Source organism: Taudactylus pleione, unplaced genomic scaffold (assembly GCF_031769625.1).
Source record: "Taudactylus pleione unplaced genomic scaffold, aTauple2 ptg000386l, whole genome shotgun sequence".
Lineage (NCBI taxonomy): Eukaryota > Metazoa > Chordata > Amphibia > Anura > Myobatrachidae > Taudactylus > Taudactylus pleione.
Window position 1 is genome coordinate 12,036,519 of NW_028284787.1, and position 25,796 is coordinate 12,062,314.

General features: G+C 44.1%; 1 protein-coding gene across 2 annotated transcripts in view; it reads right to left on the reverse strand.

Annotated features, from left to right (window-relative positions):
* Positions 1-25,796, reverse strand: part of ADCY1 (adenylate cyclase 1) — a 480,535-nt gene that overhangs the window by 411,162 nt on the left and 43,577 nt on the right. The window lies entirely within an intron of this gene.

Genomic DNA, 25,796 nt, shown 5'->3' on the forward strand with positions numbered 1-25,796 from the left:
CCTTAGTTTCGCCCTGCCAGGCCCCCTCATGACACAGCTGTACTGGCTGCCTCTTCCTGCCTGTCACAGGTGCAGCAGCACAATGAGTGCAATTGTCAAGGCATTTAGAAAGCCAGCAGCGGGGAGGGCATCGCTCCAACTCGGCGCCCCACTGAAATGCTTACCACGCGGACTGCATTACGCTGGCCTGGCCTCGCGCCATTTCCTGGGGCTAATTGAATCTGCCCATGTATCTTCTGCCAACTTTTGTATACATAATAGAGAGTAAGGGGTCTATGTACTAAGCAGTGACAAGTGACAGAGTGAAAAGTGATAAGTCTGTGATAAGTGCCAGCCAATCAGCTCCCAACTGTCATTTTTCAAACACAACCTGCGAGATGACAGTTGGAAGCTGATTGGCTGGCACTTATCACAGACTTATCACTTTTCACTCTGTCACTTATCACTGCTTAGTACATAGACCCCTAAGTCACTCAAGTAACCAAAGGTAAAGTTGTACATCATCTCTACATCTATCACCTAAGCGGACACCTACTTTGATTGTGCTTGCTATGTCATCACTCTGATTCAGTGTTCATTCACCATAACAGACAAGGCTTTGCAATCAGTTATTCACTATTAATAAGCTCAGTTTGATGAATTCTGGAAGTAAACTAGTATGTGTTGATTTCTGTATTTTGACCTTGTGACTGACAGTCTGCTGCCATTTGGGGGTGGTGCCACGTTTGGGGGGGAGGGAAGAGGTCAGGATCTCTGTCGGCTGACAGAGATTTCCTGGCCTCTTTCCCTCATGTCTGATGGCCGGTCTGCATGACCCCATGGTCACTCAGTCGGCCAGGGTTCACGCAGATGATCCAATGCTGCGTCCATGGACACAGGTCAGATCATGCAGGAGGCATGATGTCTCCTGCTGCATTAACATAATTGCAAGGAGGGAATTGCAAAGCTGCATGTGTGCAGCTTTGCAATTCTGTCTACTTCAGAATCACCCCTGTTGTATTCTGTATTCTTTCTCACTGACACTGAGCCTGTATTTTTACCAAAAGCCTTTGATTGAGCATTGTGCCAGAAACAATTTGATTCTGCTCCTGAGCACCCCATTGTTAAACCAAAAAGCTCAGTCACTATTTCTACATTGGGGTGACCATGTTAATCTAATGACATTGCACTGACATCAATGGGACCTCTTTCTTGAGGGTCTGGGGTATTAGACAAAATGCATAACTCCTAGGGGCCTATTTAATTACATGCAAGAAGAGTGATTTGCAATGGCGTGGAAATACTGGCAATGGCAGCTGATCTCGCCCCCCTTCGTTGCCCAATCTTTCCCTGGACTCGTAGATATTTGAACGCAGCCCTATGGGCCTTCGAAGCAAAATCCACCAGACCAGTTTCAGAGGCAGACAGTGCTGATTACAGCTGGGAAACTGTACATTTCTCATGCGTTCCCAGGACTTCTTCCACCTTCCTCTCCCCTCCCTTTACCCTTCCTCTTCCCTTACTTCAGTGTGAGCCGAAGCCAAGGCGGGTGGGTGAGGTTTTCCACTCTGAGCCTTGCAGAGAGCCTGGCGCCCTACATGCCAGCGTACTCTGCTTAATGGTCAGGCCGGCGCAGACCGGTATTACCATAAGTTCGACATATAGTTGCACTTACTCACAGACATGACTATGTCACTCCTAATTGAATTGACTCCTTAGTAGCAATAGATCATTATTAGGTAGTGCTTCTATAATAAAAATATATTGTTACAGTTTGCAAAAGGAAGAAATTTCTATCTGTACCAACTACGAGGGTGGATCCAAAAGTCTGTGTCCAGAAGTAGTAGATGTCACCCCATATTGATTTTCTGTATGTACTGTACTAGAGATCTTAATAGAGTATGTATTTGGTATCCCGGCAGTCGGGATGCCGGCGCTTACATTACCGGTGCCAGAATACCGACGCCGGTCAGAATCCCGGCACCGGCATCCCGACCCGCAGGGATGCTGAAGGGAAGTAACGGGGTGGGTGGTTGGGAAAGGGTTAGGTTTAGGGGATAAAGTTAGGCACTAGGGGGAGGTTTAGCGTTAGGGATAAAGGTTAGGCACTACGGGGAGGGTTAGGCACTATGGGGGGAGGATTAGGTTTAGGGTAAGGAGATGGGGAGATTAGGTTCAGGCAATAGGGGGAGGTTAGGGTTAGGCACCAAAGCGGGAGGTTTAGGGGTAGGGTAGGTAGTGGGGGAGCGTTGGCACACCGACCACCAGGATATCGACTGTCAGTATTTCATACCGATTCCCTTAGTAGAACACAGTGGAAAATGACAGCACAATTCTTATTGTATTTTTGCAGATATTGAATAATAAACAGAACAACATTACTAAAATGTAAAAAAAATTAGAGATAAGGTAAGAACTTACCCTTGTTATCTCTATTTCTACGAAGTCCATAGGGTTCCACAGAATACCTTGGGGTATAGGTGATGGCGGCAGACATCCGGGCACCACAGAGTTAAAAGTTCTCCATCCTCCCAGGATGCACTGGGGTCCCTCTCCTATACCCCGCCCCCGAACCTCAGGCACTCAGTTACATCACAAGCCATAGGCCGTAGGAGGAGAAAAGAGAGAGAAGAAAGTCTGGAACACACAAGAAATCACATTCTCACCAGAGGGAGACAGAAAAACCGGTGACCAGAGCAAAGCCCATCTGCAGTACAGGTGCGACAGGGTGGGAGTCCTGTGGAACCCTATGGACTTCGTAGAAATAGAGATAAGGGTAAGTTCTTACCATATCTCTTATTTTCTACTTCAGGGTCCATAGGGTATCCACAGGATACCTTGGGGATGTCCCAAAGCAGTATCCTTTAAGGGTGGGGATGCGCCTGTGCTGAAAGGAGAATCCGCTGCCCGAACGAAGCATCCTGAGAGGCGTAGGGATCAAATGCATAATACCGTACGAACGTATGGACAGATGACCACGTGGCTGCCTTGCAAAGCTGAACCGCTGAGGCGCCACGTCGAGCTGCCCACGAAGGACCCACAGACCTAGTGGAATGAGCCCTAACAGAAGATGGATCAGGAAGACCTTCATGAACATAAGCTTCATAAATAGCCAGGCGAATCCAAACTGCCAATGTTTGTTTAGTGGCAGGCCAACCTTTCTTGTGGAAGCCATAAAGGACAAACAAAGAGTCCGACTTCCTAAAAGAAGTAGTGTGGTTAACATAATTTTTTAAAGCCCACACCACATCCAAGGTGGCCTCACCAGCCGAAAGGTCTGGTGAATTAAAAGATGGTACAATAATTTCCTCGTTGTAATGGAAACTAGATACCACCTTCGGAAGAAAACCAGGAGGATTGCAAAGCACAGCCCTGTTCCTATAAAAAATTAAAAATGGAGGCCTACATGAGAGAGCCCCCAATTCTGAGACCCTTCTGGCCGAAGCAATGGCCAGAAGGAATACAGTCTTAACGGTCAGCCATTTCAAATCCACTGAGCCTAGTGGTTCAAATGGCGGCCCCTGTAGAGCCCTTAAGACCACAGCCAGATCCCAAGGCGCCACAGGCGGAACAAAGGGAGGCTGAATGTGTAGCACCCCTTGCATAAAGGTGCAGACATCAGGGAGCATAGCAATCCTACGATGAAACCACACTGATAGGGCAGCCAGATACCTGCACCTTCAGAGAGGCAAGGCAAAGACCCTGATCTAAGCCTGCCTGTAGGAAAGCCAGTACCCTGGACTATCTGAACACCCGAGGAGCATAACCTCTAGGGCGACACCACTGAAAGAAAGCACGCCATACTTGATGGTAGATGCTGGCAGATGAAGGTTTCTGAGCTTGTAGCATGGTGTTGACCACCAAGCTGGATAAACCTCTGGACCTCAAGAGGGCAGTCTCAATAGCCACACCGTCAAAGACAGCCGACCAAGGTCTGGATGATGACAAGGACCCTGAGATAGCAGGTCCTGACGTTGAGGCAACAACATCGGAGTGTCCACTGAGAGACTCCGAAGGTCTGAGTACTAGTGCCATCTGGGCCACGCTGGAGCAAACAGTAGGAGCATACCGCCTTCTTGCTTGAATTTGCGTATCACTCGAGGAAGAAGGGAGAACAGAGGGAAGAGGTACGCATACTGGAAGGTCCACCTGACCGACAGGGAATCCACTAGACAAGCCTTTGTGTCTCTTGTTCTTGACCCGAACACTGGCAGCTTGTTGCTGTGTTGGGAGGCCTGAACCAAGGGATCCTCAAAAACTTGTTGAGATATTTGAGGTTGAGGATTTGCCGGTAGGACCCATTGGGTTTCTGTACCAGAAAAACATTGGAGTAATACCCCAATCCCCTCTGAGACAAAGGAACTGGCACTATGGACCTCATTCAGAGGCGGTCGTTAGTTGCAAGCGGTCGCTCTGAATCAGGGCGGCCGCTTGCATCCTGAACGGCTGCCTTATTGTCGATCGTTAAGTTGTAGGTTACCACCCTCAGCTTACCGACCGACCAGGTTGATGTTCGCGATGGTGATCACCATCGCGACCATCGGGGCTTACGACCAGACCCTAAGGTTGGGTCTGGTCACTCGTAAGCCCCAGGGAGCTTTCTGCTCTGATGATGTCAGTGCGGCTGCCCACAAAACGGTAGGCGTTCGTTAAGAAATGACTCCATTTTGGAAACCAGCCCCCTGGCCCACCTGCCAAACAGGGAAAGCTGTTGATCAACATCGACAGCTGCCCCTTTGGTAACGAGAAACTCTGTCGCTCCGGGGCTTGCGCACGTACAGTGCAGCCGCTGCGCATGCACAGGATTAACCATCGAGTCGGTTACGAACGCTTCGGCGCTTGCGACCAACTCTGAATAAGGTCCTATGACCCCAGCCTGAAGTATAGAGCGCAATACCTTCTTGAATTCCAAGGCCTTGTCCTGATTGGACTGAAGACCCGTGTTGAAAAACCGTCTGGGAGGCCTCCTGCGGAAGGAGAGGGCGTACCCCTGAGAAACCTCTTCTCTTACCCACGTGTCTGAAGTGGCCAGACACCAGTTTTGGGCGAATTGCAGAAGTCAGCCTCTGACTCTCTTTTGAGTCCTCCAAAGAGAGGCCCGTCCTGTCAGGCCGAAGGTTTGTCATCGGACTTGGGAGTAGGACGTCTGGTACTCCAAGCCTGCTTCTTAGGCTTTGTAGGTTTCTTGGCAGTCCTCCTCGGAAAGGACTGCACCCTGGACTTACTCTGGGTTCTGTAGGGCCGAAAGGACGAAGAACCCAACCTTGATGGTACTGTAGTCGATGGCAAGCACGCAGACTTAGCTACCACCAGAGTAGCCATAATTTTGTCCAGATCAGGGCCAAAAAGGACTTCTCCATTAATGGGTAAACCCTCCAAACCCTTCTTGGAATCAGCATCCACCTTCCAAGACCGCAACCACAGGGTGCGACAGGCTGCCACTGCTGCCGAGGAGATCCTTGAAGCAAGCCGGCCTATATCCAGAGCCGCCTCATTAATGTAGGTGGCTGAGTCCCTTAGGTTACCCACCAACTCCACCTGATCAGGTGATGAGTCTGGGTCCAGAGACACCTCTAAAGTATCAGCCAAATATTCCATGGCTCTAGCCACCCAACACAAGGCCATAGTCGGTCTGGATACACCTCCTGCAAGGGAATACATGGATTTGAGACATATTTCAACCTTGCGATCCATGGGACATGGAGGGCATTGGCAAAGTAGCACTCTTCACCAAACGTGTGACGTGAGAATCCACTTGTGACGGGATTTCCCATTTGGAGAAATAATTTTCTGCAAAGGGATATGCCACTGCCAAACGCCTTTGGGGCTGGTAACGTTTACCTGGTGTTTTCCACGCCTCCTCTAAATGATCCACCAGCTGACCAGATAGGGGAAACACTGCAGCATCACCGGTGATATCCTTGAAAAAGGTATATTTTGATTTGGCTACGGGAGGTACGTCATCCTCAATAACCAAGGCCGTGCTAATCGCACGTATAAGGCCTGGTATATAGACCTTAGACTTAGACTCTGTCACTTTATTACGGAAAGTCTTTTGGTCCGAAAGGTCAAGCATCTCTCTCCGTCATCAGACGTCATATCATCCTGATCACACTGATCAGTCTGAGGTTGCAGCTGTCGCTTGAGCGGCCGCAATGATAGCTCCCCCTGTAAAACGTCCGTCAGGTGTTTTACCGAGGTGCACAATGAACTAACCCACGCAGGTGCTTGGGTGACCTGAGGGGGCGAGATTGGGAGACTCTGGGGTGCTAAATGTCTGGGGAACCCCTGTATAAGGGACGGAATCATAGACTGCTGTGAAAACCCCATCTGGGGAAATGCAGGGGGTGTCGCTAGCTGGCCCACTGGGGTTGTAAGTGCCTTAGCAAAACAAGCCCAGGGCGGCTCCTGCACAGGTGCAGTGACAGAAATTGGACGTGCCTGTCTAAGACACGCCTTACATAACCCCTCAGAGTTGCCATCACCCTGCTACAGTGGTAGAAGACATATAGGGCCTTATTCAGAGCCGCTCGTAAGCGGCCGCTCGTTCGCTCTGAGCGATGTTCGCACAACTGTGCATGCGTATGGGTCATAATGCGCATGCGCAAACCAGTCATTGCGGTCGGAAATCGAGTGCTCGCAAAACAGCGTGGGGCTGCTAATTTGATTGACAGAATGTACCATTTGTGGGTGGTAACAGCGGAAGGTGCTTGAAAACGGGGGATTGGAGATCCGAACGCAGGCGTGCCTAACGGTAAAAAGGGCGTTTAATGGGAGTGCATAATTAGTAAAGGAGCGTCATCGACCACGTCACTTGGTTGTCTTTTAGCCTGAACTGCTCGCAGTGATTGCGGTAGGATAAACCTACCACAAGCACTGCGAGCAGTTCAGATGCCTTTCGATGTACCCGATTAATCAAATAAATACAGGAGATGACGCGTGATGTGAACGGCAAAGGGGCATCTTTACAAAAGCGCATTTTTCGTTCGCTCGCTCAGACATAGAGGCGTCAACAAACCGCAATGAGCGAGCGCTCAATTTAAATAGCCGGCCCCTTTTTAGGAACGACCGTCCGCAAATAGCGTCCGGCTCTGAATCAGGCCCACAGTACACTTTGGCTGAAGAGAAAAATCATGCTCACTGTCAGACATGATAAGTGACTCTGAGCTGTATGTGACGCACCACACCAACAAATAATTGTATAGTGAGGTAATAACCCCTTGCAATACCGCACCGCAAGGGCTTTAGCAGAGAAGACAGGGATAGGTAAAATGGCTGACAGTAGAAAGTGAAAGTTACAGACAGCAGCACTAGCGTTAAGTCACATACAATGCAGAAAAAACCCTGCACTATCAGCGCTTCATCAACTACACAGACATCAGCATAGTAGGAAACAGCGCTGCATACTCTGACCTCACCGGAGAGGTATGCAGGGGGACCCAGACCACGATGCCGCCGTTATCAGCGTCCAGCAGCGCTTGCCAAGTTCAGAGAAAATGGCTGCCGAGGAGCAGAAAGGAGGCTGGCCTGAGGGAGGAGCGCTTGCAGATGCCAGACCGCTGTGGAGAGGCCGTGTGCAGCTGGGGAGGTGCTGGCTGCTGAGCAGGGAAGGCACGCTCCCCTGGCATGCATTTAACCCCCAGGACGCCGAAAGTTTTCTGATTCTCGTCCGGCCCGCTGTCCCAGGGGATAGTGGAAGCGCAGGTTTCTGTGGCCTGGCTCCACGCTACAGCCAGTCCCTAGGGAGCCCCCTGCCTGGAGACTTAGGACTGTGCTAATCGGCTGGGACCTGCTGCGGGACCCCACCACTTACCTGAACCCCCGTCAATCCGGCCACAGTCCGGGTAACCAGGGTCACCACTAGCTGTGACCCCAGTTACCCACCAGGATCCACGGATCAGTACCGGCATTCTGAGGTGTAGGAGTGACGGCATGGACATCAGTACTGACTGTCCATGCTGTACACTCATTTTAATGTGCAGCCACAGCTGCAAAGAAAACTTCAGGGCCTTAAAAGACCCCCCTCTGTACAGTGCATCCGGCTCCGGCTGGGCCCTGACGAAAAACTGAGTGCCTGAGGCTCGGGGGCAGGGTATAGGAAAGAGACCCCAGTGCATCCTGGGAGGATGGAGAAATTTTAACTCTGTGGTGCCCGGATGTTTGCCACCATCACCTATACCCCAAGGTATCTTGTGGATACCCTAAGGACCCTGAAGTAGAAATGGAGAATTCTGAAAAATGCAGAAAACTGAAATTGGAGCTGTCATTAAATATCTGCAGATGAAGATGACGCTTACTAAAATTCACACTTAAGCTCAAAGAACACATTCGTGGGAAGACTTTTGTGTCTGATGACGATGTCATGACTGCTGTAACGGACTAGCTTCAGGACCAATCACCAGACTTTTTCCTGAACAGAATCAAGAGATTGGAGCATCGATGGGAGAAGTGTATTGAAGTAAATGGAGACTATGTTGAAAAATAAATGCCATTTGAAATTAAATTTCTCTGCTGGCATTTCTATGCTACTTTATGCCACTGTACTGCTGATACACCGTGTGCACAAGAAAGTGGTGTGCTGCGCTGCATACGCCATATAACGCCCTGCTAGTCACGCTATGCTGTGGGGTAGGGAGGCTCATACTGTAGTACTGCGCATGCCCAGTGGGTCGGGAGTCACACACTGCATCCCAGACAATAGTGATTTCATGACTTTAGAAACTAGTAGTGGGGTCAGTTTAAAAGTGGGGTCTCTGTATTACACACTGACTGTGCATTTTAAGACGTACACTTGCGTCAATGTCGGCACTGTTGGCGCTGTCCCAGACAGACACTACATGACTTTAGAAACTAGTAGTGGGCTCTGTATGAAAATGGGGTCTCTGTATTACAAACTGACTGTGCGTTTTAGGATCCACACTTGCGGCACTGTCAGCACTGTCGGCGCTGCCTCACACACATAGCACCCTGCTAGTCACGCTATGCTGTGCTGTATTGAGTCTCATAGTACAGTACTGCGCATGCCCAGTGGAGCTGATCTGGAATGACACAATGCACTACATTCATGCACTGGGTGCTGTTTACAACAGGTGTGACTGTGGGATAAGGATTTGGTGATCGGCTTGCAGGAGTGGATGTCCTGGTAAGGGACATTTTTTTTTTAAAATCTTCACTACAGGACTTGGTTACACACAGTCCATCCCAGACTTAGACACTAAAGTGATTTCATGTCTTTAAAGCGCACACTTTTAAAGCGCACTCGTGAGTGCGTCGTGCATCTTATAGTGGGTAAGATGGCTCCCAGGAGTAGGCGATTCACCCCAGGTGAGCTTCTTCTCCTGGTAAAATGGAGAGACAGACCACTCTCCAATAATCAGTCGAAGCTTGCATACAAGAGGGCAATTATTATTTCAGTCTTTAAGAGCGTCTGAGACCCAACACGTGCATCTGTCATTGCAAGGTACAGTTGGGGTTGTTGTGAATAATGTAGTGAGTTTGACACAGTACCCCAACAGTAGTGAACAGGAATTAATCTTACTGTAAATCAGTATGTGACATACAGTACAGTAAGAAATATCGTGCACGATCTAACAATTTTTATATTAGATCGTACGCAATAGCAGAAGATGCTTGCAGCATTGATCAGGGAGATCCATGTTCCAAGAATCGGTGAAAACAACAGATCACAGATGCATGCACGGATCCGTGCGATCCGTGTTGCAAGCAGCTACAGTATTATATCAAAGTCAATAAGACACAAATGCATAATCCAGAGTCCCCTCTTTCAAACAGAGCCCACTACTAGTTTCTATAGTCATGAAATCACTATAGTATCTTGGATGCACTGTGTGTAACTACAGACCGACATTGCGCAACTCGAAGGGCACTACGTGGGTACTGTATTGGTCCGCTGTACACCACTTTCTTGAGCACACAGTGCATCAGCAGTACAGTGGCATAAAGTAGCATAGAAATGCCAGGTGGTATGAAGTTGTGGACAATGTATTGAGTTCAGTTGGCTTTGATAAAAATACTGAACTTCAATTGCTTGGTCTACAGTATTGTATAAATGACACAACTCACACACCACCAAGTCCTGCCCACTCTTGCAAGCCGATCACCAAACCTCTAATCCACAGTCACACCTGTTGTATACAGCACGCAGTGCATCAGTGTAGTGCTGATTGCACTGTGTCATTCCAGATCAGCTCCACTAGGCATGCAGAGTACTATGAGACTCAATACGCCACAGCATATTGCAACTAGCAGGGCGATACATGGCGTATGCAGCGGCTCCACTGGGCATGCGCCAGAGATCCCATGTGCAAGGCCCGGAGCTGTCAGCCACCACAGCGCAGACATGATGACAGTGTTGCAAGTGTGTGCTTTAAAACACATAGTCAGTTTGTAATACTGAAACCCTAGTTTTAAACAGAGCCCACTACTAGTTTCTAAAGACAAGGGATCACTATGGTGTCTAAAACTGGGATGCACTGTGTGTGACTCCTGACCCATGGGCATGCACAGTACTACAGTATAAGCCTCCATAAGCCACAGCATAGCACGACTAGCAGGGCAAAACATTCTGTGTGGCGCGACTCAAGGCGTAGTGTGTGGCGCGAGATGCATGGCACGCTACATGGCATATGGAGCAACAATCTAGCTGGGCTCATCTGTACGAAGGAGGAACTGCAGCAGATATCTGCTCTGTTCCCTCCATTTTGTATCACAAATTCAGCCCCTATAGGTTTCTATGGGTCCAGGCAAGTTTACCAAGTGTTGCATTACAGAGCTTGACCCTGGCAGATAATGCCATCTTCAGATGGTGATAACCCATAGTAGCACATTTTGTTTTGAAGAGGAATACCCTCTTCAGCACCCACTAACGCACATGCAGGCTGATGGCAGCATATGTGCAGTACCATAACAAGGTCTGAACCCAGAAGCAAAGTACCGTAAGTGCAGTATCTGTCACTTTGCTTCTAGCCCTTTGTCGGGAAAGGACTTTTTCAGAAACTCTGTCTTGGCGCACCAAAAATAGTAAATGCATGTGAACATAATTTTCACTTTAAGAGTTGGGGCGTACTTATCACTTCACAACAGCATTAAAAATTTGGTTTGAGATAATTACGCTCCTTTGCCTGATACCATGCTTGGCTTTCAGGAGTAAGTCCCTAATAAAGAAGGGAAGTACTCCAGTGGTTACAGAATTCTACAAAGTGTTCATCATTCAATTTAATAGTTTCTATAACATGAGCCCCCATCTCCTTTGCACTTTATTTAACATCAATCTACAGTATGGTTCTGCCAGATGTAATGCTTAAATACAGTGCAATGTGCAAAGAGCTTTCATGCATTAAACTGATTGGCATCTGAGCACTGCTGAGCATATCAAGTTCTACTTGAAAGGTGCTATATGAAAAGAGTACGCAATATCTGGCCACAGGTGCTCATAAAAAAGGATCTTCACGACAGACGTCACATGCAATTCATAATGTTTCCCCCTGTGAAACAGTGTTAGAGGAAAAGTGTACCTTTCTGAATTTTATAGATGAGTAGAGAATTGTGGAGAGTTATCTAAGGTAAGTTAGAGGGACGGCTACCTTTGTCCCACAATTATTCGCAAACAGTTTGCAATTATTTATTATTTGCTGATTGGATGCTATCACAAGTATTAAAAATTGTTCTCAGACATATAAACATTTGGCCTAGTGAGTTCATTTTTTTATCGGTTTCATCACAAATATGTAATACCCTGTTCTCAACAGCACACAACAGAAATACATGATTCTGTTAATCTGAGATGATTTTTTTGAAGGCTTAAAATTTTTTATTTTAAATGGTGATTTTCCTTCAAGAGATTTGGGAATTTTTTGTATCTACTGAAGAAAGTGGTGAAACCCAGGTGCGTAGGTTTCTCTTCATCTAAAGCAAAAATAGAATAAGGCTGTAATTGAAAGCTAGAAGGATACTGCTATTATTAAACTGAAGGAATATTCCTTGATGACCAAGAAGATGATTGTTTGAATCTGACTTATTTGTATGCATCTAGCCCTGCAAGTGAGTAATTAATAACTACGGATAATGATTAAACCTTCCCAAACTGTAGGTATATCAATGGTCTCAGGGGACCTTTCCAGAGAACTGAAGAGAGTGGTTCTGTAGCGATTATGGCCTTAAAATTGGTAAGAATATTCTACAACTCAAATTATGAAACAAATGGAAATGAACTGTTCCTAATAGTTATCTAATATGTGTTCAGTATAATGTAAACTGTAAGATGGGCGCACAGGTCAAGGACATTGGCAGGAGGTCTAATATTTATTAAAAAAATAAACATTTCTTAGACTGCACCTGCATTTCTATTAGGCATCAGAGGATCTACATAAGCGTGTAAATATAAATCATAATGTGCATGAAAAAATCACTGTGGTTGCTTTAAAATGTTTTTCTAGTACATTAGAATTGCAGGCTATAAATAGAGTTTGCATGTGCATGATATATTAGCAGTGAGAATAAGATGGTGTGAGTTGAGATACTGGCAATACATACAAATCCCAAATTGTTTGTACATAATTTTTCAAAACTGCTAAATTCTAATACACCAGAGAAATAGCCAAATTATTATGGGGAAATGTTGGAGTGTATATTATTACACTTTTAAATCAAAGCCAATAATGTGTGCATATAAATATAAATAAAAATTCTAAATTTCCAAATTTAGTGGCTAAATGCCACTGTTCACTTTAATCCAAAACAATTCTTTAAAACACATGAGATTGTCTACATAGCACAGTAGGTAAATAGGCTTCCATTGCTGAAAATACATTTTAGCTAAAGAATCTCATTGCAATGTGCACAGATGTACTCACAGTGATCCTCCTCTTCCCCACTGCTTGGTTGTCATGGACACCTCCAAGCAGTCATGTGGGCTGTCAGTGTGATCATGTGATTACAGTGCAGCAAATCAAAGTAAAATTCTTGCTTGGAGTCTCCTGGTTGGTGCCTTGCATTTGTAGCAAATCTATAATGGGCGAACACTGCACACCATGCACCCATGCAGTTACTTACCCTGTTATAGCTAGGGTCATTAGTCTGGTGAATTCTTCAGAAATATGGTGCCAGCGAATATATGACTAGAAATTTGGCAGATACACAGAAGATAACAAAGTCTCTGCTAGAGTCTTTAATATTTTATGCGCATGTACTTGAGCCATATTTTCAGGTAAGAGTGGGTCTATAGAAATTTGCACACAGGCTTCCTCCTGTCTTAAAACACCTTTGCCTGCACTTTATAGAGGAGATCTTGACTGCTGTGCCGAATATAAATCCAGTCACGCTGCTCCTGTTCAAGTGACCTCTGGACTTGGATTTCACTTTGGATCGCTGCCTGACTTGATATTTAGGACAAAACAACAGGGGTTAACTTTCTCTGATGAAATGGCCTGGAGCATATGGCCGAGAAACGCTTTCGGTGATCTCCCCCTTCAAAAAGGGACTTCTATTCGCATACAGCTACTACTATACATCTTTACTGCCAGATTGAATATATTAGTGGATTACAGCCCAGCAGGCTACCGTTACTCCTGCCCACGGGCTGAACACCTTCAGAAGTTTTCCATGTCGAACACCAGTGGATCCTGATTTTCCACATCATCCGACGAGTCTTTACCCCACCATTCCACACGGCCGGGACTTTTTTTAATTCTTGCCAAGAGGTGCATTGCATCTCTGCTGACATATCCACCACAATAGCTTTCAGGTCAGTACAAGCTGTGTACCCACCTCCTGTCATCCTTCTCAGGCGGTCTTGGACTCCATTACCATCACAGTCCAGAGAAGCTTGTGCCTTCTGTTCGGATGTCAGTTGCCCGGTGATCTCCATATCACTGATGACCTCTTCATTGCAGCGGCTGTCTGACACTAGCCATACATCAAGCTCCAAATCCCCGCTGACTTCTTCACTTCAGTAACTGTCAGGTCAGTGCATCCACCGCCTGTCTTTCAGTGTCTCTCAGTGAAGGTGGTTCTGAATTTTGAACACTGGTGTTTCATACACTTTTCAGTCATTATGGATTAATGGCTGACCTAATACATTGTGCTGTTCACCAGATCACAGTATCTGACCCTTATTTCAAGTACAATTATATCCAAATATTTATTACTATATGTAAGCGGATATTTTGATGTTCCTTACAAAACTGTGAAGCTCTAGTCCACTGTTCTATTAATAGAGTGATACATTCTTCCTAACTTGGAAAAATAAACAACACTTGCTACTTTTTTTTGCTACAATTGCAAGTCTGTGTGATACCCAATGGATACTTTATTACTATTTTTCACAACCTACTGGCAGATATATTATTGCTTTTTACATATGTGCCGATGTCCTTTTATGTATTGAATTTTATTGTCATTACTGTTGCTTTTATTGTGATCATTAATGTTTGCCCTGATCTTTGCCTAGGGCTTAAATGACTCATTTCAGGCTGATTTATACACATGCATAACAGTGTGAGTCAGAGCCGTAACTAGACTTTTTGTTGCCCTGTGCCAGAAAGATCATTGGCGCCCCCCTATTTTATAAAATAGGGACATAACACACCAGAAAAAAGGGGCATGGCCTCATGGGGAAGGACCAGGGAAGAGATAGGGGAGACCAGGAGATGCTGGGGATAAAAGAAGAGGAAGCTACAAGTGAGAATGATAATAAACAGGAAATAGCACCCAACAGTGCCCCCTGCCCTGCAGTGCCCTGTGCCAAGGCGCTGGTCGCACTACCCTAGTTACGGCACTGGTGTAAGTCTCTGTGGATATTATTCCCAGTATTGAACCACTTCACTGAGGTCCGGATCTCTGCATACGTTCAACACAGCATAGACTGCAATTCCAACTACATGCTTAGGACACAGCCTCAGAAAACTTAGACTATGCATTAATACCCCATTGCTACCCAGTTATATCCTTCCAGACATAAATGGAGATGGAACAGAGTTAGGTATGACTCAGAGTTGCCTGTACTGTAGTTGTGTATGCTTGGCCATGGAGTTGTGTGCACCACCTAATTCAAATGGAGCTGTATGAAACTCTGCATCAACCACAATGTCTTCACTACCATACATCAGTATTACATGGTAGCCCATGTCATAAGTGATAAGCAAATATGCAGAAGTCAGACAACAACACAGTATAAGGCATACCAGATTAGGCTGCATCATAATCATACAAACTAGGCACAGATACCCAGGCTGTAACTCACTGTGATACTGACAATAAACAATCAAAGATTCCAATATACATTCGTATAAAAGGAGCTGGCAAGATTTCTTTTCAAAGCACAGTTAAACTGTTACATCTGCAACTAGAAGATGGGTGCTCCAGAGAAAATGTAGGAGGTAGCCAAAAATAGCCAGCTGTTCTTATAACAAATCTGGAGGCATCTATAAAAGTTTGAATTACAAAAGGCATGTTTATTTAGAAATCAGGTGTGCAGGATTTGCTGTGAAAACACTTCTTTATCAGTACAATGTTGCATAAATTGCCAGTCACTTGGTTGTAGTGCTCTGCATATATGGATTTGTAATTCTCCACACATAATTTGTTGTGATGCTGTAATGCTATTCTCACCCCACTGCTGCATTATACCTATGATAACTCTGTGATTTGTAATCCTAGTGGTTTGACTGTAAATCAGCTGCTCATTGGCAAAATGAAGCAGGGAGTAGCTGTGATATGCCTATTCACTGCATACAGCAGAGTAGATGGGTTTTCCTTGACAATCAGGAGAAATAAATTGAAACATCCCAGGTTTTGCCTAAAATTTGCAGCAGTTTGCTACATTGTCGGGATGTGCACCAGCGGAGCAGGAGACTATGCCCGTAAGATAGAGGGTCTCCCCCCCCCCGGATTCACATGATGGCCAGTACATTTTCTTTAGGATCTGGTGTTGGTGAGCTTGAATCTGTGAAGATTCAAGTTCAGTCAATGGGAAACCATGGTAGCACGCAAATGAGAAATTGTCACCAACCTCTTGAATTTTACAACTAGAGCAAGCTGTGACATATTAGACTATGCAAGTGACAAGAGAATATGCTGTGCTGGACAAGAGACCAGGGCCCTCATTCTGAGGCGCTCGCAAGAAGCGAGCGCTCGTTCTGAATAAGGGCGGCTGCTTGTATGTTTTAGTGCGGCCTCCTGGTCGCTAGCTAAGCTGTGGGATCCCACCCACAGCTTTAGCGACCGACCAGGTTGATGGTCGCGATGGTCAAGACCATCGCGACCATTGGGGCTTGCGACGAGACCCTAAGGTTGGGTCTCAGCAACCGCAAGCCCCAAGTATCTTCCTGCTCTGATTGAGCAGGAAGCTCCCCACTGACATCACTGCTGATGTCAGTGCGGCCACCCACAAAACGACAGCCGCCCCTTTTGTAGTGAGCTCCGGAGCAAGAGTATTTCTCTCTCCCTCCGGGGCTTGCGCACGCGCAGTGCGCCCGCTGCGAGTACGCAGGGCCTTAACATCAACCCGTTTGCGAGCGCTGAGCGCTTACGACCGGGTCTGAATGAGGGATGACAGAAAACAGTGAGAAGAGAAGATGCCAAAATCCTGATGTCAAGGGAGCTCTTTGCAAAAAACTGACATTTGCCCACATGTTGGCCAGGTGAAGACTAGTCAAAATTAAGAAAATGAGAAAGCCCTGGGCTAGTGAAGAGATCTTAAGTAAAAGAGCGCTATGTACTCTCTGCTGCCCAAGTGAAGATGCTGCAACACAAGTTACAAAGGCCCAATCAGGAGGCAGAAACTGGTAAGGCCCAGTGGGACACCTGTTTATCTTAAGAGCCCACTGAATGCCAATGCATACTGGCCCCAAATTTTGGGCTTTAGGCCCAAGGTCCTCCAAGATCCACATAATTAGGAAAAAGGCCCAGTCCCCACTTCAAGTACTCATAATAGGTCCAGGCCTCAACCAGTAACTTCACACGGTTTATTTAATCTTAACTTCCTGTAGTTCTGTCTGAGAATTACTTACCCTCTAAATTCCCTCCGAGGCCAAGTAAGATACTATCTGATGTGCGTGGGAGCTATATACGGATATCATCTGACATGCTTTATACTCAAGCTGGTAGAGAGATTCCTCAGTCGCCTGTTCTGACATACTGTAGGTAAAGTGACATACTTTCGTTCATAGGATTATCACAAGTTTTATTCCAGGACTGACCATGAGAGATACAGCATCCTGAAGGTGATTGTGGGAGTGACAATAAATGTTTCTGCCCATTTTACAACCAATTATAAAATCTAATATTTTAAAATATCATTAAGAGAAGTAATACTTAAAAGAAAGTTGACATATGAAATAAAATGTATGAGGTTTTTTTTATTTCAATAAGATATAACCAAACATTATACATCCCAACCTAACCATTATAAAATGCAGTCTGTGATAGTGAACAATATACAATATAGTGAACACTGTGGTGATTCATATACAATACAGATGTGTATTGTTATAGCTAATATACAGCATAGAGATCATTCTAATGGCCACTACTCAAAACACAGTGCTTACTAGTGACCACTATAAAATAGCAACCCAATTTTGGGAGATCACCATATAATGCAGATCCACAAATATCTGCAGGTTTCACAATGTGGAACCACAAATGTTCCCTGATGGATTTACAATGCAGATCCTAGTTTTTAGTGGTTATACAATGCAAACTCCACATGTCTGGAAACTACAGTATACAGTTAAAATCGGTGCAACTTTCAAAATTCGACATCATACCGTATTTGGGAACCCAGCTAGTTTTTGGTAACAGGAGATGTCACCTTGTTACATACAATTATTGGTCACAGTTTGGTCTTAGAAGCTGTTAGTTTCTTTTTAAACCAGGAGGATTTTTCTGAGGATAACAAAAAAAATTATCCTGGAGGGGATTTCTTCAATTTTACATAATAATTTGTTCCAGTTTCAGGATTCTTTTTATTTATAGTTAAATGAGACAGCCATGGGCTCTACACTTGTCCCAAGTAATGCCAATATTTCATGGCACATTGGGAGGCACACTTGGTATGGAGTGGCCATCAGTTTGGGGTGATTGTGGTATCCTAGATACAGTATATTGATTATGTTTTATTTATTTGAAGAGTGAAACGCAGTTCTTTGGACTCCTTTCAAATATGTACAAATATAATTGCAATATTTCACTTAAGTTTGATATCTATGCTGTTTCAGTTAATGTTCTTGATTTAACCATTTATGTTGAAAAAAGTAGGCTATTAACTATGCAAAACCCACCACCTGCAGTTCCTTTATTGGGTTTGACAGTAACAATCATGCGAACTGGCTAAAATAATTACAGCTAACCAGTTTCAACATATAAGACATAACTTTATGGATATAGATATATATAATGAATATTCTGCCCATGTTAAATAACAGTTTAGCTCAAAAGGGAACACCAGTGATGTGGTAGAAAGGGTACAAAGGAATGGTCCAGAGTTGGATAGAATTAAAGATTAAAAAAATTCAAAATGTGACATCATTTCTAAAGAAAAGGGGACACTATTTATTATCATATTCAATAATCAGCACAAGTGAAAAAAATCATTAGAAAACTGAAATACCATAGAATCTTATCTCTAGACCAAGTTTTGGAGCAACATATTACCAAACATCCTGCTTTTGTCTGTCACAAAGCCAATAATCTTAAAAATAGTTTAGTGAGGAATGTGTTATCCAATCCATGCCTTTAAGTCTAATGGTTTGTATTGTTGTGGGACTTACGCCATGTATAAATTACTCAATATAAATTCATACAAACTTAAAAAGCATATGAAATACGGTATTACCTTACCTGTCACAGCTACATTTGCATTTACCTATTAGAGTGCTCATGTTGAATCCAGTATATTGGAAAAACAAAACATATGCTAAAAGAGAGACTTTCTGAACATGTTTAGAGCTTTCCGAAAGGTCATGAAAGTCACAATGTTTCCCTAAATTTTAAAGAAAAACATAAAAGAAACATACAGCATTTAGTTTTCGTTTACAGTATATATACTTTATCTCCTAATTGGAGGACAGGAGAGAAGGAGACCTAGACAGTCTAGAAATTAAATGTATATACCAACTCCACACTTTGACCCATAGGGGCCTAAATGCAGAGTTTGAAACCAAATAGTTTCTTGAGTAATTACCATTCTACTAATAACCTATATTTGGGACATAGGAACTACTTTTCATGCTCAAAAAAATGTGTTCCTTCACTATTATTATTCTCATTGCATAACTTCAAGCATTGTGATATTTGTAAAAAAGGTTGACATTTACAGATGTGTCCTTATACACTATTGTAGCAGTCGCGCAAACAACAATTCTCAGCAAGCCAGGTCCCATGTGACTCAACATGCACTGAGTGTCTTTTTCACATCTTTTCTGCCAAAAATGACTCAGTCGCCATTTTGATGTGACAAACAGCTTCACAAGACTGCATTCATTAATTTGATATGTAACACATATATCTGTGCGCGACTGATTCTGCATCTTAATATGTAGTGCTACGATGCAGTGGCTTTAGTGGCATACAGATATACAAGTGTTGCATATCAAATTAATCACTGCAGTCTAACGAAGTGTTTTGACACTTGCGAATAAGATATATTTATGTGCAAAACAAAAACAAAAAATATGTTCAGTGCAAGCCAAGTCACACAGGACCCGGCGGCTCACTTGCGCCAGGCACTTCACGTCAAAAGGCAAATTGAGGCTAGGTACATGAGGACACATCTGTGTGCAATCATTTTAAATTTATTTATTACTTGTTTTGCTTCATTGTTACATATTTGCCTGTGGATCCCGTTTTTGGAGTGGACCTTAGGGACTTTCGGGTTTGTCTTCAGTCTATCCAAAGTGAAATTACATTTGACTTCTGGTTTGCTTTCCAAAAACAGGAAATCAGACATTGCTGTCTCTGGAAGTTTCAACTTCCAAATTTAGGGGCTATAAAATTGAGAACTAAGAATCCACTGACAATGACTCCAATGTGGGACCTTCTGAATTGCATTATATGGACATCTATTTTTGTTCTATTCATGGAGGTACTTTTTGTATTAGGGTTAGAATTTGTGAAGTCATTGAGTGTACCACTGAGTTTTGATTGAGGATGTTTTTTTGGGAAGGAAGATCACTTGACCAGGCCCAGTCATGTGACACCTATACCTAGGTATATAAGGCAATCCCAGTGAGCTTAACCCCACACCTAGATAAATAATTAATTATCTGAAATATGTTGTTGTTTCTGCCGGTGTAGAAATGCGTACCATCTGGAGTCCAAGGATTCCTTCCACCATTCCCAGGTTACCCGGAATAATTGATGTGCTCTCATTCGGCACACTCCAGTATGAATATGGCCTACCTACTCTTTGAGTTATTTTTATATTGTAAAATATATGGGTTTTCTAGTGCAGTCCTTTTTGTCTGCAATGAAAATGTTTTATCTCCTGTAATGCATTATCAGTGTGCTGTACATTTCTCTTTAGGGTGATTCCACATCTGGGACTTAATTGTGGTTTATGATAAGAAATCAAGATACCATTTGATGTAAGGTCACCACCTGAGGTCAGTGAGGGTAACCATTATCAGGGGTATATTATTATTGAATTGTTGGAAAACTGCACCGTGATAGCATTTTCCTATTTTTATGTGCTTTGAGAGGACCATAAAGTACTTGTGGAGATATAGGAAAAGAAAGGCATTTCAAGCTCATATATATAAAAGAAACCATGATATGCCTGTTTACCACCTGCTGATCAGTGTTATACCGAGACAATAAGCCCTGCAGTACAGAAAAATAGTTGAGTCTAAGGATGGGAGAAGATCTTCCACAACCTGGGATCCATAAAATCAGGGCTACACACATTTGACAGAGGTGGAGCTACTCTTTCAAATTATGTTGCTCCCTGCTAGTTAATATTAGGTGATCATCTGATATCACCTGTGATCACCAGACAATATTACCTGCATTACAGGAAAAAGTTTTCGTATAAGGCCGGGAGGGCATTATGTGCCCTATCACTCCAATAGTGACACTGACATGCATGATACTATCCTTGTTTGAAAGAAGAGAGTTTCTTCTTTCAAATGATGTGGCCCACTAGGGCAAATGTGCCCTATCTCCCAAACACAGACCCACACATGTGGAGCACCTTTGTTTGAAATAGATGAATCTCCTAATTTAAAATAAAATGCCCCTTAATAATTTTTTCTTTGTTATATTGACTTTAAATGTATAATTGGTGTGGGTGCTGCATACAAATTCAGTGATAATAATATGTGAATGTGACAAGCGCTAATGTCTGAATATGGCCTCAGCACAGTAGAAATGAGCAGCAAATTAGTTAATTTGACAGGAACCTAACATTACTACAGTGTCTTATAAGGGCCCCCTTCCTCTATTTAACTCTCTGTGTGGTGGTTGCCTTATTTCTCCTTCGCACATCTTGACACTGTCTCATGCTCAACGGCACCAGTATACAAGCTACTGCCAACAGGATCACCCAATTTATCTTTTGAAATTCTTTGTGATATTGTATGCCACATGATTTTCTCATTGGCTACAAGTTATTCCGCGCCTCCTTGTAAACTGGGAATCATGGACAGACAGTAGTATTACAAAACAATAGTAAAAATTGCTCTGACCTTAGACCAGTGCACTTTAAAAGAATGAAATAAGCAATGAGCAATGCACATGACTTCATAAACTATTCTAAAATGTCTTCTTAAAAGCATGATAGTCACAGCTAATTATCTTAAATTAAGCTACACAAGCTATAAAAGTGCAATCTTTGCTAACAAATATTTTACTAATAAGGATATCTTGAATTTAGAGCATGAAAATAATTATTTTATTTAGTTATGCTTTTTTAGTGATTAATAATATTAATTATAAATATATGATAAATTGCCTTTAATATATTTGCTTCAATATTTTATATAACACTATTCCCTGCAGTGCTAATTCAGAAATAAATAGCACACACAACTCTCATGTAACTTTTCCACCACATGTATCAGCCTCCTGCTTCTTCAAACTGCTTCACTGGTTCTCTATCCACAGAGTACAGTTTACACTTCTTACCCTCACATATAAAGCACTCAAGAACTACATACATCTTCCACCTAATTTCTATCCACACTTCCTTTCACCCTCTTCATTCCCTCAATGCCTCACTTCCACTCTGGTCATCTCCTCTAATTCCACATCCACAATGTATCCAGTGCTGCCCCATTGCTCTGGAACACAGTCCCTCTTCCTTTTCATAAAAGTATATCACAATTTCTCATAACGCATTATTACTGAGCCCCTCAGACCAACTACTTTTATCCCAGTTCACCCTGCTGGTTACATCCTCCAGGAGGAGGAGCTTTGCGAATAATTATCACCGAAATGTTAAAAGTCATTTTATGGTTATCAATGAGTGACAAAAAGAATAGGTAGAATGATATTATTATTATTATTATTATTATTATTATTATTATTATTATTATTATTATTATTACTTTATTGTGAAGTTGGAAATAAATGAAAAATAGAGACCCCCCAGAGACCAAGCAAAATGTATTTCTTTAAAAAAGAAAGCAAAAACAAATAACAAACACAACGTGTAGAAAATAAGTGTATCCCTCTTCACATGTCACATGCACATGACAAGGAGACACAAGATTGTAACTATTAATAGAATGGATTCCACAGAATGTCTACAGTTCATCTATTTTTATCTATTCTATTTAATCACCAATTGCCCAAATCCAGGAACCAGTGCTGCACCTGCAAAACCAATTGCCCAGATCCATAAACTAGGGCAGTGCCTGAATTCACCAACTACCCAAAGCCAAGAACAAATTATATACTGTAGATGCAATTGTAAACTGCCCAAAACTAATGATGCACCTGCAAATGCCAAATGCCTGGAGCCTGGAACTTGTACTTTACCTGCAATTACTGTACTTTTTGGCTCCAGCTAGCTTTATAAAGGAGTGAAAATCTCTCTCTCTGGTGAAAACAGATCACTACCTGGCCTTGCAAAGCATAGGGAAATCCATAACATTAATTGCAGTCGTACAAGTACTGTCACAACCATTCAGCTGCTTTATTATTTAAATACTTATTTTTTCGGAATGTGGTCAGCATGTCGACATTAATAAAGTTGATACTTAAAATGATGACAACATAATGTCAACATGGTCAGAATGTCGGCATTGAAAATGTTGACATGTTCAAAATTTCCCCATTTAACACGTGGACATTCAAAATGCCAAGAATGACAAAGTGTTGTCATTATGATTATAAACAGTCAGATTCTCAAAACATGAAAATAGGGTTAGGCTTCAATTAGGGTTATGCTGCAATTAGGGTTAGGCTGCAATTAGGATTAGGCTAAAATATGATTGTTGACATCCTCACCGTTAGCATTCAAGCTGCTCCCCAGGGATCCCTGGCCTGGACTTACTAGTGGCCACAGTTAATGCTTCGGCTGGAGGGACCAGTGAAAGGGCTCCCCTGGCTGTGGCATTAGCCCCTCACTAGAAAAAGACTGGTGCTTATTCTGGACAATACAGGGGATCCTACAAATTTTTTCTCTCTGTATTTCCAGAACCAGGACCGGCTCAGAGCCCAGTGCTGGCTGCGCAGAATACGGGGGACCCCTACATTGTTTGTCCCCTGTATTTTGCAAACCAGGTCTGGTTCTAATAAGCCCGGTGCTGGTTGTGTTAAATACAGGGAACCCCTATATAATTTCTCCCCTGTATTTTCACAACCAGGACTGGCAGTGAAGAGCCCAGGTGGTGGTGCTTTACGGGGAGGGGGCCACTTTACACAATCAACCTGGCACCTATCGCCCAGGGCTGCCAGGGATATCCCAGGGTTATTAGCCCAGGCCTGGAGAGTGGGGACTATGGACTATTTTACTGGGGTGTCCACAGCTCCCCAGGGATCTCCAGCATGGGCTGACTAGCGGTCAAGGTTGATGCTTTGGCCTGGGGACCCAGTGGAAGGGTTCCCCTGGCTGTGGCATTATGCCCCCACTAGAAACAGCTCGATGCTGGTTATGGATAATATAGGGGACCTATGCTTTTTGTCCCCTGTATGTCACAAACTCTCAGACAGATTGTGGATGCGGACCATTTTCAGGGAATTGGCTTGACCTATACCTGAGGCGTGGAGTCTAATATGCCAGTGGTATTCACCAGGGACCTTCGCAAGAAGGTATGAACTTGACTGCGTCCAACACACAGGTCGCGTCCCTCGGGTTAGGTTTCCCTATACAGGTGCTGGTGAACTTTGGTTGGAGTGCAGGAGACTTTAGCGTAGTCAATGAGCCGGGTCAAAGCCAAATAGACAAGACAGCACCAGGGAGCAGGTGAAAACGGGTCACAGGTAAAAGCTGAGGTCACAACCAGATATCAACACAGAGCCAGGGGTCAAACAGAATCGGAGTCATGAACAAAGCCAAAGTCAGAACCAATAATTAGGATATGCACAGGAACACTGGAGTATGGTAATGGAGCCTATACTGGAGTGCTCCCAGGAACTTCCTTATATAGGTCAAAGATCAAACCAGCCCCAATCAGCACTTCCTATTCTTTGCGCCTGCCCCTTTAAATCCTTTAGCAGAGCGGCGCGTTCGCTCCAATGGAAGCCGCAGCCGCCTGTGCACAGCCACAGGGGAAGGAGAACAACTGACAGCGGGCGCCGCGGATCACCCGCCCGCTGTCCCACACCAGCCCGGACCCCAGCGTCGCCGGACCAGGTAAGAGGGACCTGGATTCGGCAGGGCTGTGACACTGTATTTCCAAAACCAGGACTGGCTCGGCTGAGCCCAGTGCTGGTTATGTTAAATACAGGGGACCCCTATGTCTTTTGTCCCCTGTACAGTATTTTGACAACCAGGACTGGCTCTAAAAAGCCCAGTGCTAGTTGTGCTAAATGCAGGGGTCCTCTACACTTTTTGTCCCCTGTATTTTCACAACCAGGATGGGCAGTGAAAAGTACGGGGATGGTTGTGCTTTTGGTGGGAGGGGGGGCCATGCCCTTATTTAATTTTTTATTTTACACATATTCAATTAACATACTGTAGATGCATAGATAGATCTCACTGATACATCCGATGCATCTGTCTTATTGATTTTATTTTCTCAGATGCATTCTCAGAGCCAGTGAGCCCCTCTTTCACCCGCTGATCCCCCTGTGCACTGCCCCACTGTTCCACGTGCCCGCCGCTGCTGCCCCGCACTCCTGCAGCCCACCCCCGCAGCCGTCTCTCCCTGTGCACCTCCATAACACCTCCTTTGTGCCGGCCTTCCTCCAGCTGCTCTAGTGTACCATTTTGTTGCCCTTCTCTCCTGCAGGTGGCCCGGTTTCCTCCTCCAAACCCTAATAGTTAATAAATTAAAAAATGCTATGAAATTCCATAGACAAAAAACCTTACGGTTTCACATGTCCCATTAAGGTTTCTTAGACATGATCTGAAATTTCACAAAAACCACTGAATTTGTGACACTCAAACTTAAAAAAAAATGAAATTCCGATCATTAAGGCTGACACCTTAATGGAAGTGTTCCTTGCGCAATACAGCTATGGTATGCCATCACACCCTGTGGTTAACTGCAGATTCCAATGACCACACAATTCTGTGATTTAGCAGCGCCACCATTTTGTGAGTGACAGCAATCACTCACAAGTGCTGAGAGTGCTGAATCTGCAGTTAACCACAGGGTGTGATAGCATACCATATCTGTTTTGCGCAAGGAACA